Source organism: Peromyscus eremicus, chromosome 3 (assembly GCF_949786415.1).
Source record: "Peromyscus eremicus chromosome 3, PerEre_H2_v1, whole genome shotgun sequence".
Lineage (NCBI taxonomy): Eukaryota > Metazoa > Chordata > Mammalia > Rodentia > Cricetidae > Peromyscus > Peromyscus eremicus.
The window spans coordinates 87023932-87039248 of record NC_081418.1 but is presented as its reverse complement, the minus strand read 5'-3'; positions in this window follow the sequence as shown (position 1 = coordinate 87039248).

The following is a 15317-nucleotide window of genomic DNA, read 5'->3' as shown; positions in this document are numbered from 1 at the left end:
GAATGTATAAATTCATCTATTTCTTTTGAGATTTTCAACTAAACGGAGTACAGGTTTTAAAAATATTCCCTTACACTGTTTAGAATTTCTTTAGTGTCTGCTGTAACATTTCTATGTTCATTTTTTTTGGTCCTGTTAACTTAGGTCTTCTTTTTCTGTCTTTGGATTATTAAGGCCAATGGTCTGTTAATCTTGATTTTCTTTTCAAAGAACCAGCACTTACATTCGTAATAATATTCTGCTATACTCATAGATCACTGCCTTGTCCAGAAGTCATCAGTGATGCTTCATCTGGCAGCAGATGAGGGCAGGTTAAGATACCCACAGCCAGACATTATGCAGAGAGAGACTACATTGGGGGTCTCCATGGGGCCCATCTCCTCAGAGACAGAGAAACTACAGAAGAGGAGGAAGAAAGACTGTAGGAGTCAGAGGGGATGGGGATGGCAAGGGAACATGGGCTACTGGATCAATTAAACAGGGCTCACATGGGCTGACAGAGACTTAAATAACAAGCAGGGAGCTGCATCTGTCTGAACCAAATCCCCTGTGTATATGTTATGGCTGTTAGCTTGGTATTTTATGAGAGTCCTAACAACGGGACTGGGTGTATCTCTGATTCTTTTGCCTTCTATTGAGATTTTTTTTCTCCAATTGGGTTGCCTTCTTCAGCCTCTATATAAGAGCTTTTGCTTTGTTTTTTATTTATTTATTTTATATCCCAACTACAATTTTCCCTTCCTCCTCTCCTCCCAGTCTATTCTGTTGTTGGAATTTCTGGCCACTCTTCCAGCTACATGACTGCACATGCAATGTCCAGTAGCAAGGCAAAATGTTTAGTCATTCCAGGGCTTTATGTACTATATAATCCATGCACTGTGTGATCATGTAATTTGCGTGCAACGTGATCATGTAATCTCTGCACACATGTGTGCATAGCTACATAAGCCCATATAAGCATGTGCAGGGAAATCCATAAAAAGAGGGTCACAGACTTCTCTCCCCTTTTCTTCTTCTTCCTCTCTCTCTCCCTGTACAATCTTCCATAGGCCTAATCACATTCCCCTCTGTTTCTTCTCTTAATAAACTCCTATAGAGGATTTTGTTGTACCGTGTGGCTTTTCTCGCTCAGTAAACAGTGCCACTGAATGAATAGCACAGTGCTGCACAATAATAACTAACATTGGTGCTGAGACAAAGCAGACCCTCCTGGTGCTCTATGCCAAGGACCCTGGACCAAGGTTTTGCTCTATTTACGACAGCCAGCTTTCTCATTTGCTGGGCCACTGGGCCACTTTGCACCACACCAGCTGCTTCATTTGGTGAGCTCTCCCTTTCTAGGCAGCGTAACCCAGCTTTAGTCTCTAGCCATTTCCCATGACTGTAGACTGATACATTGTTCTCACTGTTGGACCCCTGAGGGTCCTTAGGCTGTGACATGGGAAATAAGGCTCCCGCATTAGTCCCAATCCTCCTCTGAGAAATGCCTTAAATATCCTTTAGATAACAATAAAAAATGGCCACCCAATGGCTCCTTGCACCCTGATATTTCAAGGGAATTATCTAACTTCTTCCAGCAAATGGGCAAATGAAAAGACTTGCCTTATCCCCAAGCTTTGTTTAGTTTAAGCCTTAAGCCTTTTCCTCCCTCCTTGATTCTTTCTCTACATCCCACATGCTCCTAGCCATTCAACCTGAACCTGGGGAATCTCTGACCCCAAAGAACCTCTGCCTATCTGACCTCTTGCTCCTGCTCCTTTGGCATCCACCCTTTAGGCTCATCCACTAACCCCCTCTTCCCCTCCATATCAGGCCACTCCAACTGCCCAAATCTGGCTCCCACCTTCACCCCTCCTGTTACTCATTCTCCTGCTGCCCTGAGGAGCACAGATGGGTCTAGGAGCAGGCTAGGACACATGTTTCATCAAACCAATGTTGCCCACTCACCCAGGGCTGAGGCAGTTTCTGATCAGGACCCACATTTGGATTATAATATCCCTGTGGCTCTCTAGCTAAGATTGGTTTATAATCCGAGTCTTGGTGTGTCTTCATAAGGCTGCTCTCAAACCAGTAAACTATGAAAAGCTAAAAATTATAATTCAAGATAAGGAATAAAATCCATCTCATGTCTCTCAGAGTTTCCCCAACATCAGGGCTAAACTTAAGCATCTGGAGAGAGGGCCCCTCCCTCAGGCAGAAGTCTAAGCAGTACCATTTAAGGTGTACCATGGGAGAGATGAGAAAGCCCATAAACAGAACTGCCAGATGCTGGCACATGCTATCTGACTGGCAGCCCAAAGCCTCCAGGTCCCTGTTTTAAATGTGATAGAGAAGGCCACTGGGCTCCTGTGTGCCCTGTCCCACATGGGCAACCAACTGGGCCTTGTCTGAAGTGCCACCTTGTGGGACACTGGTCAGCTGACTGACTCTGTGCACTGCTGTGGGATGGTCTGTATGTCAAGTGTGTTGTTGATTGGTCAACAAATAAATCACTGATTGGTCAGTGGCCAGGCAGGACGTATGGGCAGGACTAACAGAGAGGAGAATTGAGAGAACAGGAAGCTGGGTGAAGGAGACACTGCCAGCCTCCATGAGGACAAGGAAGATGTAAGGTACCAGTAAGCCATGAGCCATGTGGCAAAGTAAAGATTAATAGAAATGGGCTAAATATAAGAGTAAGAGCTAGACAATAACAGGCCTGAGCTAATGGCCAAGCAGTTTAAATAATGTAAGAGTCTGTGTGTTTATTTTATAAGTGGGCTCTGGGACTGGCGGGACTTGGTGGCGGGAGCTGGAGAGAAATTCTCCAGCAACAAATGGCGTCCAACGTGGTGGCAAGAGTTTCCACCTAAAAACTTAGAAAAAAGATGCTAAAACGGAACTAAAAACAGCTTCCTAATTGTCTCTCTCAAATGAGCGGCAGCTGCCGGTTTGAGCTACTGGCGGGTTCCTAGTGTGCACTCTCGACCTGCAGTATGGTAGGAATGAGGCCTCTGCAAGTAACACATTAAGCTATGTGGTGGATTTAGCCTTTGCTAGTACAAAACAAAAAAAAGAAGTTTCTGGGCTACACGCTACTTTGGTAAAAGTGTAGACCCACTATTTCTGAGAGTTACAGCTCCCAGAGCTGGCGGAAAGCGGGCCACCACCATGTTGGGAAGCTGAAGTGGGCGGAGCCAGCAGCCACTGTGCCATTTCAGGCTTAGAAGGCTGCAGTTTAAAAGGAATAGGCTCAAGCTAATATAAAAAAATAAGCCACGTAAAGATGACTACCACACAGAGAATCTGGATTATGTTCTCTTTGATATTCATAACTGCAGAAAAACATTTGATTGTAAAAGCTGTTGAGTTATGCCAAAATGTATATTTTAAAGGTACCTTGACTTCAAAATTTGGATATAAGGATATGTTGCTTTGGAAAAGAGTCTCTGCTCTTGTTTCCACAGAAAGCCAGAGACTATGGATTTGTTCCAGATTAAGATACATCAGGTTTGACCAGCCAAGACCCCCTGAAAGGTCTCCGATGACCCCATGGCTGAGATGATCCAACATCCAGAATGGTTTGAAGGCAACTGGCTCAGACGATACACTCTCATGGACTATTCCATAATCCTAAAAATTTTCTTTGTATCCCCATAAGATACAGCGCCCCCCTCCAGCAGGAAGTAGTAAGAGAAGCTACGCCCAAATTCCCAAATATACCAAGCTGACTTTGGAGATATGTAAAGGTTAAAACCTTCCTTTTTAAGAAAAGAAAAGGGGAAGTGCTGTGGGATGGTCTGTATGTCAAGTGTGTTGTTGATTGGTCAACAAATAAATCACTGATTGGTCAGTGGCCAGGCAGGACGTATAGGCGGGACTAACAGAGAGGAGAATTGAGAGAACAGGAAGCTGGGTGAAGGAGACACTGCCAGCCGCCATGAGGACAAGGAAGATGTAAGGTACCAGTAAGCCATGAGCCATGTGGCAAAGTAAAGATTAATAGAAATGGGCTAAATATAAGAGTAAGAGCTAGACAATAACAGGCCTGAGCTAATGGCCAAGCAGTTTAAATAATGTAAGAGTCTGTGTGTTTATTTTATAAGTGGGCTCTGGGACTGGCGGGACTTGGTGGCGGGAGCTGGAGAGAAATTCTCCAGCAACAGTGCACATGGGCATGGGGACATCAAACAAAGACCACCCTCCAGCTGATCTCCTAGGCGTGGCCATGGGTGAGGATTGAAGGTGCCGTCTCTCACAGGGAACCCAGGATAGCTATTGCAGTATTGGGGCGATACATTTTCTCTCTTTTGAACACTGGAGCCAACTACTCAGTCCTGAGGGAGTTTGGGGGTCCCATCTCTCCTTCTCATGTCCCTATTGTCTGGGTAAGGGGATGACCTTACCCACCTCACCAGTTCCCACCACTTAATTGTATATTCAGGGGTATCCCTCTCACACACACATTTTTAGTTGTACCAATCTGCCCTGTGCCCCTAATGGAAAGAGGTTTTCCAGTTAAGATAGGAGCTTTTATTTTTATTTCATTTGCTCCCCCCATTTGCCTTACTCTAAACTCGCCAGCTTCAAGACACTCTCCTTTCTCTACTGACCCATATTCTGTTACATCAGCTTCCCTCTGTTTCTCTAATACAATATTCATATCTCTAATTAACTACTCAGCTAATTGTTACAGGACCATCATAGAGCCAGAGGACAAGGACCATCAAGTTTACCCAGGCAGTAAGGAACAGTAACAATCCAGAGGTGTTTACATTGATAAACTCAAAAGGGTCTAGACTCTATTAAACTACTAAAGAAAACAAGTACCTTGAGGTTTTGTCTTAGATAAGGCTTATCTCTGGTAGAAATTAAAAGCATGTTTTAAATTTCTCTCTCTCTCTCTCTCTCTCTCTCTCTCTCTCTCTCTCTCTCTCAAATACTAATCAATATAGCAGAGTAGTAAATATAATATCATGGCTACCAGCTCAAGATTTTTTTAATATGTTTTTTTAATTTTTTTTATTTTTATTTTGCAATACAACTCAGTTCTACATATCAGCCACAGATTCCCTTGTTCTCCCCCCTCCCGCCCCCCTCACCTTCCCCCCAGCCCACCCCCCACTCCCACCTCCTCCAGGGCAAAGCCTCCCCTGCAGACTGAGATCAACCTGGTAGACTCAGTCCAGGTAGGTCCAGTCCCCTCCTCCCAGGCCAAGCCAAGAGATCCTGCATAGGCCCCAGGTTTCAAACAGCCAACTCATGCAATGAGCACAGGTCCTGGTCCCACTACCTGGATGCCTCCCAAACAGATCAAGCCAATCACCTGTCTCACCCATTCAGAGGGCCTGATCCAGTTGGTGACCCCTCAGCCATTGGTTCATAGTTCATGTGTTTCCATTCATTTGGCTATTTGTCCCTGTGCTTTATCCAATCTTGGTCTTGAAAATTCTCGCTCATATAAACCCTCCTCATTCTCGCTAATTGGACTCCCAGAGATCCACCTGGGGCCTAGCCATGGATCTCTGCATCCAGATCCCTCAGTAGTTGGATGAGGTTTCTAGCACGACAATTAGGGTGTTTGGCCACCCCATCACCAGAGTAGGTCAGTTCGGGCTGTCTCTCGACCATTGCCAGCAGTCTGTTGTGGGGGTATCTTTGTGGATTTCTGTGGACCTCTCTAGCACTTTGCTTCTTCCTATTCTCATGTGGTCTTCATTTACCATGGTCTCCTATTCCTTGTTCTCCCTCTCTGTTGTTGATCCAGCTGGGATCTCCTGCTCCCCCAAGCTCTCTTTCCCTCAACTGTCACCTTTCACTGCCCCCACTCATGTCTCTTCTGAGCTCCAGAACCAGTTTGAATCTACCTGAACAGGTCTGATTCATATCAACTTAAGATAAATGTGACCCAAACTTTCCTGGTTTCAGGACCCCTTCTCTACCCTGGAACCACTCAGGGAATCCCCCCCCAAGGTGAAATTTTTTCTAAACTTCCTCTTCTGCCTTGCCAGCACCTTGTGAGACCCAAACAGCCACAGAACCTTAAGCAGTGGAAGGTGTTGGACAATTCCCAAAGCAGCAGAGGACAATCCACTACCTCAGGACATCTGGATACCCCAAAAGTTCCCTTCCCTACCCCCAAGATTTAACTGACACCCACCAAGTCAGCAGGAAGCAGTTTTGGGAGACATAGCACCCCCATTCCCATTCACCCACCACTTTTTATAATAAGCAAAGAGTCTGGAATATTAGAATTCCTGGCCACTCTCCCAGCTACATGACCACACATGCACTGTCCAGTAGCCAGGCAAGATGTTTAGTCATTCCAGGGCTTTATGTCCTATGTAATCCATATGCTGAGTGGTCACCTAATCTATGTGCATGTGTGACAAAGCTAAGTAAGCCCATATATGCATGTGCAGGGGAATCCATAAAAAGCAGGTCACAGACTCCTCTCTCCTCTTCTTCTTCTTCCTCTCTCTCCCTGCACAATCTTCCATAGGCCTAATCACATTCCCGTCTGTTCCTTCTCTTAATAAACTCTTATAGTAGGTTTTCTTGTGTCTTGTGGCTTTTCTTGCACAGTAAAAAGCACCACTTAATGAATAACACAGCACCTCATAATAATAGCAAACAACTGCCACCTCTGATCTACACACTCCCCAATCCATTCCTCCTGCTTCTGTTTAAAAAGGGGCAGGTCTCATTGGGTATCTTTAGGTATATAACAAATTTAAAGTTAGCTTGGGCTATACGAATCACTATGTCAAAAATGATAATTATTGATATTTGAACTATTTTTTAATAATCCTTAATAAAAGAACCTATAGAGAAAATAGAAAGAGAAGATTAAAGAAAATAAATAAATATTATTATGCAACAAAGTCAGAAAATGCTCATGAAATGGAAGTTCCATTTGTGTCTAGCTCACATCTCAAATACAATCCTTGTCTGTTGTATGATAAAGTAGTGTAATCATTTAAACACAGACATTAAAGTCATACAAGCACCAGATAGAGACATAGGTAACAAACATAGGAAAAAAGTACTCTAACTATGTGTCAAATCTCTCAAATAGTATTTTTGAAAAAACTTTATTTTTGGAAAGACATCTGGTTGGAATAAGACTTTCAGCAAAAGTCAACTACCTTCTGTTGATAAATGGAGGTTATTTAACAAAATAGTTTGATAAAGCTTCCTTCCTTTGGAGTGTAATCCGTTTTAACACTTTTGTTTGTATCAATAATTAAACCATTAAAAAGGAAGAAAATCAAATATATACACATGTACATGCTTTCTAAGCCTTCTCCTCTCTGTAAGGACAAATGCCTTCACATTGAGAAATTCCATCTGAAATCAAGATGGGGGAGATAAATCATTAAAAAATCATATTTGCATTTAAAGGTAATAGAAAACTCAGTATGTAGGTTTAGTATTTACATACACACATTTAGTATTTGAGAAAGGTGACCACATTAGGAATTGTACTGGACAATAAGAATATAATAAGGAACAGAATGTTAGCACACAGTGGGTCTCGGTTGGAAGTTTAAGTGGGTATTGAGGACAGAGTGTTTTTTTTATTGGTTTGAGTATGTTAACATGTGTACAATTCTAGGTATGTCTGATGCACAGAGATGCAGGAACTGATCTGAGCACTGGATATTATCCTCCATGTGCTTTTAATATACTCTAAAAAGAACAACAAGATATGTATGAATAAAACAAAGTTAAAGAATCTAAAATCTTTGGCTGTCCTGGAACTCACTTTGTAGACTAGGCTGACCTCGAACTCAGTGAGATCCACCTGCCTCTGCCTCCCAAGTGCTGGGATAAAAGGTGTGCACTGTCACCACTGCCCAGCTAAGAATTTAAAATTTTAAGAACAGAGGACTTAACAGTTTTCCTCTAGAAGCTCAATATATTAATGTCCTGCTGTGATTGAGGGATCAATTCTACTAATGAGTGCCCATTTGGAAAAAAAAGTCACTAATAATAATGGCAGGGGCCTGTATATGAGCCAAATTTGAAGATTTACAGACATTGAGAAATGACAATGGAAAGATGCAATATTCAAGTTATTTGCTGGGCGGTGTCCCTATCTTCATTCCAAGACTTTTCCACAGCAAATTCTATTGTTAATATAACTCTACAAGATAAGAATAAATGTGAGATAAAACATGGAAAGTGGATAGTGATCCAGTCACATTTTCCTCTTTGACTAAGCTTCTTCATTAGAACAGAGTGGTCCTTAATGTATGTGGCTACTAACAATGATGCACATATTAAAGCTGGTGAATTCTTTATTGTACAAATAGCCAAAAGTTCTGAAGAACAATTAAATGTTAAAAGAAAGATTGTATTTCAAAAAATGTAATGGAGGCTCAGAAAAAAACAATTGACTGTGTTCTCACATATGTTCTGTTGTTAAATAAGTGAATCTAGGTGGGAACAAATGTTAAGTCCAGAAAACTAGGAAAAGGTCATAAGACTAGACTAAAAGAGGTTTTAAGGGAAGTGGGGCGAGAAAGACAACAGATTCAGCACAAGGTGAAAGGATTAAGACTGGAGGTGAAAGGTTACATCAGAGAAAGAATGAGCAAGGAGATGAGGGGAAACAGAAAGAAGGAAATCAATCAAAATGAAAGATATAAACAAATACCATATGGAAACCTAGAACTTGGCAAGTGAGGTGAAAAATTTTTTAAAAAAGAAAATATTAACTCTATCAGGCAGTACTCAATAATAATAAATAAAATGTATCACATTTCCTCTGTCTGATAAAATACAGATGCCACTTATTCAGATGTCAATTTCAGTTTTACAAAGTATTTCAAAGTTTTGTTGTTGTTCATTCGTTTGTTTTGTTTTTTGTAGGTGAGCTTTTTTTTTTTTGAGATTCAGTCTGGTAACAGGGAGAAAGGAAGATGAGCTTGAGTCACAAATCACCAAAGAATTAGATTCCCTCTCTAAACCTTTCATCAGTTCAATAAGCTTCTGAAATGAACCATTACTTCAGATTGAAGACACTACATGATTAGGTTGAGGAAGTACAACATATTAAGGATTCAGAGGCTGAAAAAAAGTACTCCATCACTAGCAAATGAATGGCATATTTTCTTCCCAGATTGAACCCCAGAACTGTTGGACAGAGTATTATATCAACAGAGAGTTCACTGGCTGTCAAATAAGGAAATTGTTAACTCTGTTTTCCTCATTTCCAAAAAAAGAGCTTCTATTATTCTACCTCAACCTATAAAATTCCAGTCAAAGTTTCACACACACAGGACAGTTACAAGATGCTGGTTCCAATACTTGGCAGTTAATAAGATATACAATGTATTTATCTGGGAAGCAGGAATATAAACTCCAGTGACTACCAAACATTTCCCTTCTTTACCAACTAGCAATATAAAGTTTTATACAGTAAAATCTTGAAGAGTAAACTGTAAATAATTCTATAAGTGGTAGTAACTAGAAAACACAGAGAGAAGTTTTTTTCTGCTTTAGGGAAATCTAATCACCTTACGACATTAATTTAATATTAATTTGTGCACCAGAGAAGAACCCAAATGTGCCAAAAGAAATAATCAGTATTTTACCCATAGTTATACTGATGTCACAAATAAAAACATCTGCCAAACATTAATGCCCACTGTGTGTAATTAAATTTTAAAAATAGCTTGATGTATTTATGTTATGTGTATTTTTTGCCTGCATGTGTATATGTTCACCACTTATGTGTTTGGTGCCTACAGGGGTAAGAGGATGCCATCAAATCCTCCTTAACGGAGTTGTATATGGTTGTGAGCCATGATGTGAGTCCTGGGAACTGAACTCAGGTCCCTTGCAAAAGCATGACTGCTTTTAACTGCTGAGCAATCTCTGAAGTTCCCTTTGTGTGTTTGATTTGGCTTTCCAAGTTATCATTCAAATTCCTGAACTGAATGATTCAGACATGTAAGAATAATGTCAGAGGTATGCAAACACAAATACATTTTCAAAAAAGCATTTTCATAGTCCTTTATTTTTCTTAAAAATATTTTTTTTTCCATTCAATATATCTGAATATGGCTTCTCTTCTTTCAACTCTTCCCACCTATCCCCACCAATACCACCTCTTCTCTCTCTCTTTAGAAAACACATAAGCAAACAAAGAAAAAAAGCCAGAATAGTAAAAAAGGAAAAAGCACAAGAAACACACATGGGAAAAATAAAAACCTTAAAAAAATCATAAACCGCCAGGCGGTGGTGGCGCACGCCTTTAATCCCAGCACTCGGGAGGCAGAGCCAGGTGGATCTCTGTGAGTTCGAGGCCAGCCTGGGCTACCAAGTGAGTTCCAGGAAAGGCGCAAAGCTACACAGAGAAACCCTGTCTTGAAAAACCAAAAAAAAAAAAAAAAAAAAAAAAAAACCCATAAACCACAATATACAAGCAAAATACCAGTAAGATAAAAAGAAATACCCAAACAAATCAATATAAATATACCATTAAGTTTACTTGTGTTGGCAATCTACTGTTAACCATGAGTCCTACTATATCAACTGTATCAGGCTTTCTTGGACAACCAGCCCCCAAATCATGATACAGTGACTTAGTATTAATTATGAAAGCTTAGGCTTAGCTTAAGCTTGTTTCTAACTAGCTCTTATAACTTAAATTAACCCATTCTATTAATCTACATACTACCATGTGGCTCATGGCTTTTATATCTCCTCCTACGTGTACTACTTCCTCTCCATCTCCTCTGGCATCTCTCTCATGCCTAACTCTTTATTAAATGAATCAGAAGGCATGTTGGCAAAGACACATCTTCACAGTATACAAAAAGATTATTCCACAACATTTTTCTTTTTCTGTCTAACTTAAAAAGAAAGATGTTAACTCTAACACAGTAAAGCTATATATAATAAGAACACTTATCAAGTATGAATTACATTTACATTGGCAATTTCAGGGAAAATACTCTATTATCTATTCTATCTTAGTGAGTCCAAAGCTTTATACCTAATTCACTTTTTATCATAATTTGTATCACCAACACAAAACTAATTTTTTAGACTTCAAAACATTTTTAGATAAACAATTTAAGCTTTTATGTTTCTCAATACTATACACTTTACAACCCTTTTATGGGTTTCTTTTCTGAATTTTGTAACAAGGAAAACTATACATAACTATCTAGTCATCAACTCCATCAGAGACCTAAGAAGTATATAATATTACTTGAGTAAACAGAAAGAGCAAAGTAAACAACTTCTAAAACTATAGAAATGACAGAAACAGGTGATTGCCTAGACAATCACCCAAGGTTACTCTGCAATGCTGGGGCACCCATCTTCGACCTGTAGGCCTAGAATATCTGGCAGACTTTTGTATGAAGCAGGAATTTTGAAGGACTGTCCCACTTTGTTTTTGCAAAGTTTGGGAGTTTTATTCATTTGTGTCTGTCTTGTCCAATTTGTATAGTTATACTGTCAGCAGTTGAGGCAAGAACAGTTTTTGCCCAAAGGTCTAGCTTTGATTCAGTGAAAGCAAGCACCATATGGAGGTTCTTCAATGCCCATCCTAATTTTATGAAGTATATCATTACTGCCAGGAGCAGACTTGTCTCATTGTCATGGAAAGCCCTAAGTTATTGAATCCTCTTAAATATCATATTCTATAGGTCTCTAAATTGTTTGATGAGTATCTATCTATCTACAGTATATCAGCTTAAACAGCTTAACTGTGAAAACATACCTAAGGTGACTACAAGTTTGATTATCATAGATGACTAACTATTAACCAGACATTATTATCCTTAGTAGCTTTCAAGGACTAGAACTTTGCATTACATTTTTCAATGATCAGCATAGGTACAATATATTAAACAAGAACAGAAACATATGTACAGTGTAGCTAAAACAACCTTAAATTTGTATCAATATACAGAATGTAAAAGTATTTGAGACTAGTGGTTGTGTGTCCTGTTTCCTCTCTGTGTCGTATTGCATCTCTTCCTTTCCTACATTCATATCCTCTCCTTCTCTCTCTGCCCAGAAATCCTGCCTAACTTCTTCCTGCCTAATTATTGGCCATTCAGCTCTTTATTAAACCAATCAGAAGGTACTTTGGCAAAGATACACCTTCACTGTGTACAAAAAGATTATTTTACAACAGCCTATGATTAAGTGTGGTTTGTATGTCCAGGGAAACTATTAGAAAAAAACTAATTTACCCTTTGCACGTTGTCAAATGGCAATCGCTTCTTGGTTAGGGATGGGAGTTTTTCCACTTCTCCTTATCAGTGCTTGGGCTTCATGTGGCTTGAACCTATGTGAACCCTGTGCATGCTGCCACAGTCTCTGTGAGTTCATATATGTCAATTATGTTGTGTCTTGAAGACACTATATCTTTTGTGTCATCTATCTCCTCTGGCTCTTATAATCTTTCTGTCTTCTTTTCTTCATGACTTCCTGGGCCTTGGTAGTAGTTTGGGGTATTGAAGATGGGCCATTTAGGACTAAGTGTTCCAAAATTTCTCACTTTCTGCACATTGTTCAGTTGTGGGTCTCCATGTTAGTTACCATCTACTGCAAAATGAAGCTTCTCTGATGATGGCTTGAGTGACTCACTGATCTTTGGGTATAGGAGAATGCCCTAATGATTAATTTTTATTACTATGTTAATTTAGCAGAACAATAGTATTTGGTTTTCCTCTTGGCCCACCATCTATCTAGTGTCAGGTTCTTGGCCATATGAGCAGTGTCAAGTACTTTAATGGTCACTGCTCAAGACTTGTAGATAATGGAGCTTAGATAAAAGATTCCATGGTAACAATTTATAGGAATAATAGCAAAAATGAAGGACACAGGAAGGTGAGACAGGGAGGTTGACAGATTGATGCAAATAAGAACATAACTTCACTATGTTCAGTTGCTAACAATACAACCTTAGAAATTTAAACCAAACTACTGTCACTCAAAAAAATTCATTGAGTGGGAAAAGAAAGTAATTTCATGGCTTCCTACTGTCTATCCTCATGTATAAAAATCTGTTAACAGATCATGAATAGAAGTTATGAACAGGATATGTTCTGAACTCCTCTCACCTGAGCTTTTGAGGCTAACAAGGGTTCTTATGTTCCAGAACCACCAGTGTGCACAGTTGTCTATTTTGTCTATTTTTAAAAGTTACCGTGTGTGTGTGTGTGTGTGTGTGTGTGTGTGTGTGTGTGTGTTCCATATTATGTGGATTAGCAGCTCCTGAAATACAAACTGAACCATTTTTAGGCTGTTATGTAGCAAGACAGCATTCATGAACAAAGTTGAGACAGTAGAGAGGTTGGTGTCTATAATGCCGCATAACCTAGGTCAGTGTTTTAGTTAGGGCTTTATTAAGAGACAAAATAACTACATCAACACTTACAAAGGAAAACAATTCATTGGAGATGCCTTACAATTCAGAGGTTTAGTTCATTACTGGTATGGTGGAAAGCATGGTGGTACACAAGCAGACATGATGCTGGAGTGGTAGCTGAGAGTTCTACATCCAGATCAGCAAACAGCAGGAAGAGAGAGAGGCACTGAACCTATGTTCTGCTTGTGAAACCTCAAAACCCATGCCCAGTGACATACTTCCTCCAACAAAGCCACTCCTAATTCATCAAGTCCACACTTCCTAATAGTGCCACTCCCTATGTGCCTATAGAAGTCATTTTCATTCAACATTCCATTTTCCAAACCTTGGACCCATAGGCTTGAAGTCATATTTTAATGCAAAATGCATTTCATCCAACTGTAGCCAGAAGTTTTCCTGTGTCCACCTTGTTCCCACAGTCTCATGGTCCCATAGCTGCTCAGACCCAAATGAACACACAGAGGCTTATATTAATTGTGAACTGTATGACCTACTGTCTCAGGCTTCTCACTAGCTAGATCTTACATCTTAAATTAACCCATTTCTATTAATCCATACTTTGCCACGTGGCTCGTAGCTTACTGGTATCTATATATCTTGCTTCTCACGGCAGCAGCTGGTAACATTTCCTCTGTTCTGCCTTTCTCCTTCCTCTCTAGTTAGAATGTCTCTTCTAATTTTATTCTGCCTCACCATTGGCCAAACAGCTTTATTTGTCAATCAATCAGAGCAACACATATTCACACCACACAGAAAGACATTCCCATCATCCAACTTCAAAAGTCCCAATAGTTTATCACAATATCAACACTATTTAAAAGTCCAAAGTTTGCTGGGTGGTGGTGATGCACGCATCTTTGATGCCAGCACCTGGGAGGCAGATGCAGGAAACCTTGTCTCAAAAAACCAACAAAAAAAAAGTTGAAAGTTTAAAGTCTTTTTGAGACTCCTGGTAATCTCTTATCTAAAATCCTCTGTACAATCAAAATGAAAAACCAAATCACATATTTCCAACACATAATGAAACAGGATATATATTATTGCTCCAAAAGGGAGAAAGAGACTGTAATAAGGAAAAACTGAACCAAAAAGCAAGACTAAAAATCAGCTGGACAAATTCTAAACTCTGCATCTCCGTGTCTAATGTCAAAACTCCATTGAGATCTCCAACTCCTTTCAGCCTTGTTGACTATAACATAGTTTTCTCTTGGGCTGGTTCCATTCCCTGTTGACAGCTTTCCTCAGTGGGTATCCCACTACTCTGGTATCACCGATATCTTCACCTTCAGAGCCTTATACAACGGTGTCTCAGGGTTTCCCTGCAGGGACATTCTTTCATTAGTCATGGAGGGAGATTCCATAATTCCTTTCTTGTGTCCTTGACTCTAAAGCCAGAACCATGTGGCCAAAGCTGTCAGATTCTGCTGCTCTCTGGGGCTGGAACATGGCCCCCAAAATTTAAATATGTTTTTACTATATTTCTGTTTTTGATGTTTTCTTTTACAGCCTTAGCTTGGCTATCCTGAAAAGTGTTCTGCTGACCAGGCTAGCCTTGAACTCAGAGATCTTCCTGCCTATGTTTCCTGAGGACTGGAATTAAAGGCATATGTGCCACTAAATATGGCTCTAAACTTTTCTTTAATTCTTATTCACAAATTGAAAGCTTAGCATGGTGGAGTCTTGTCCACTATTTCATTTAGGAACAGGTTTTTCTTTAATTTTTTTTCCTGGTGCTTCTTTTCTCCTCAAACTATATTTTTCCTTATTCAGCTTGCTTCTTTTCATTATAGACCATCATAAATGTGGTCATTAATAACCAAATAACACCATCAATACTAGGCTGCCTCCTTGGTCAAAGCTGTTAATATATAAATCTTCAATTTAGCCTCAGGAAGATTGTGTTTTTGTTTTGTTTTGTTTTTCTGGACAAGGACAA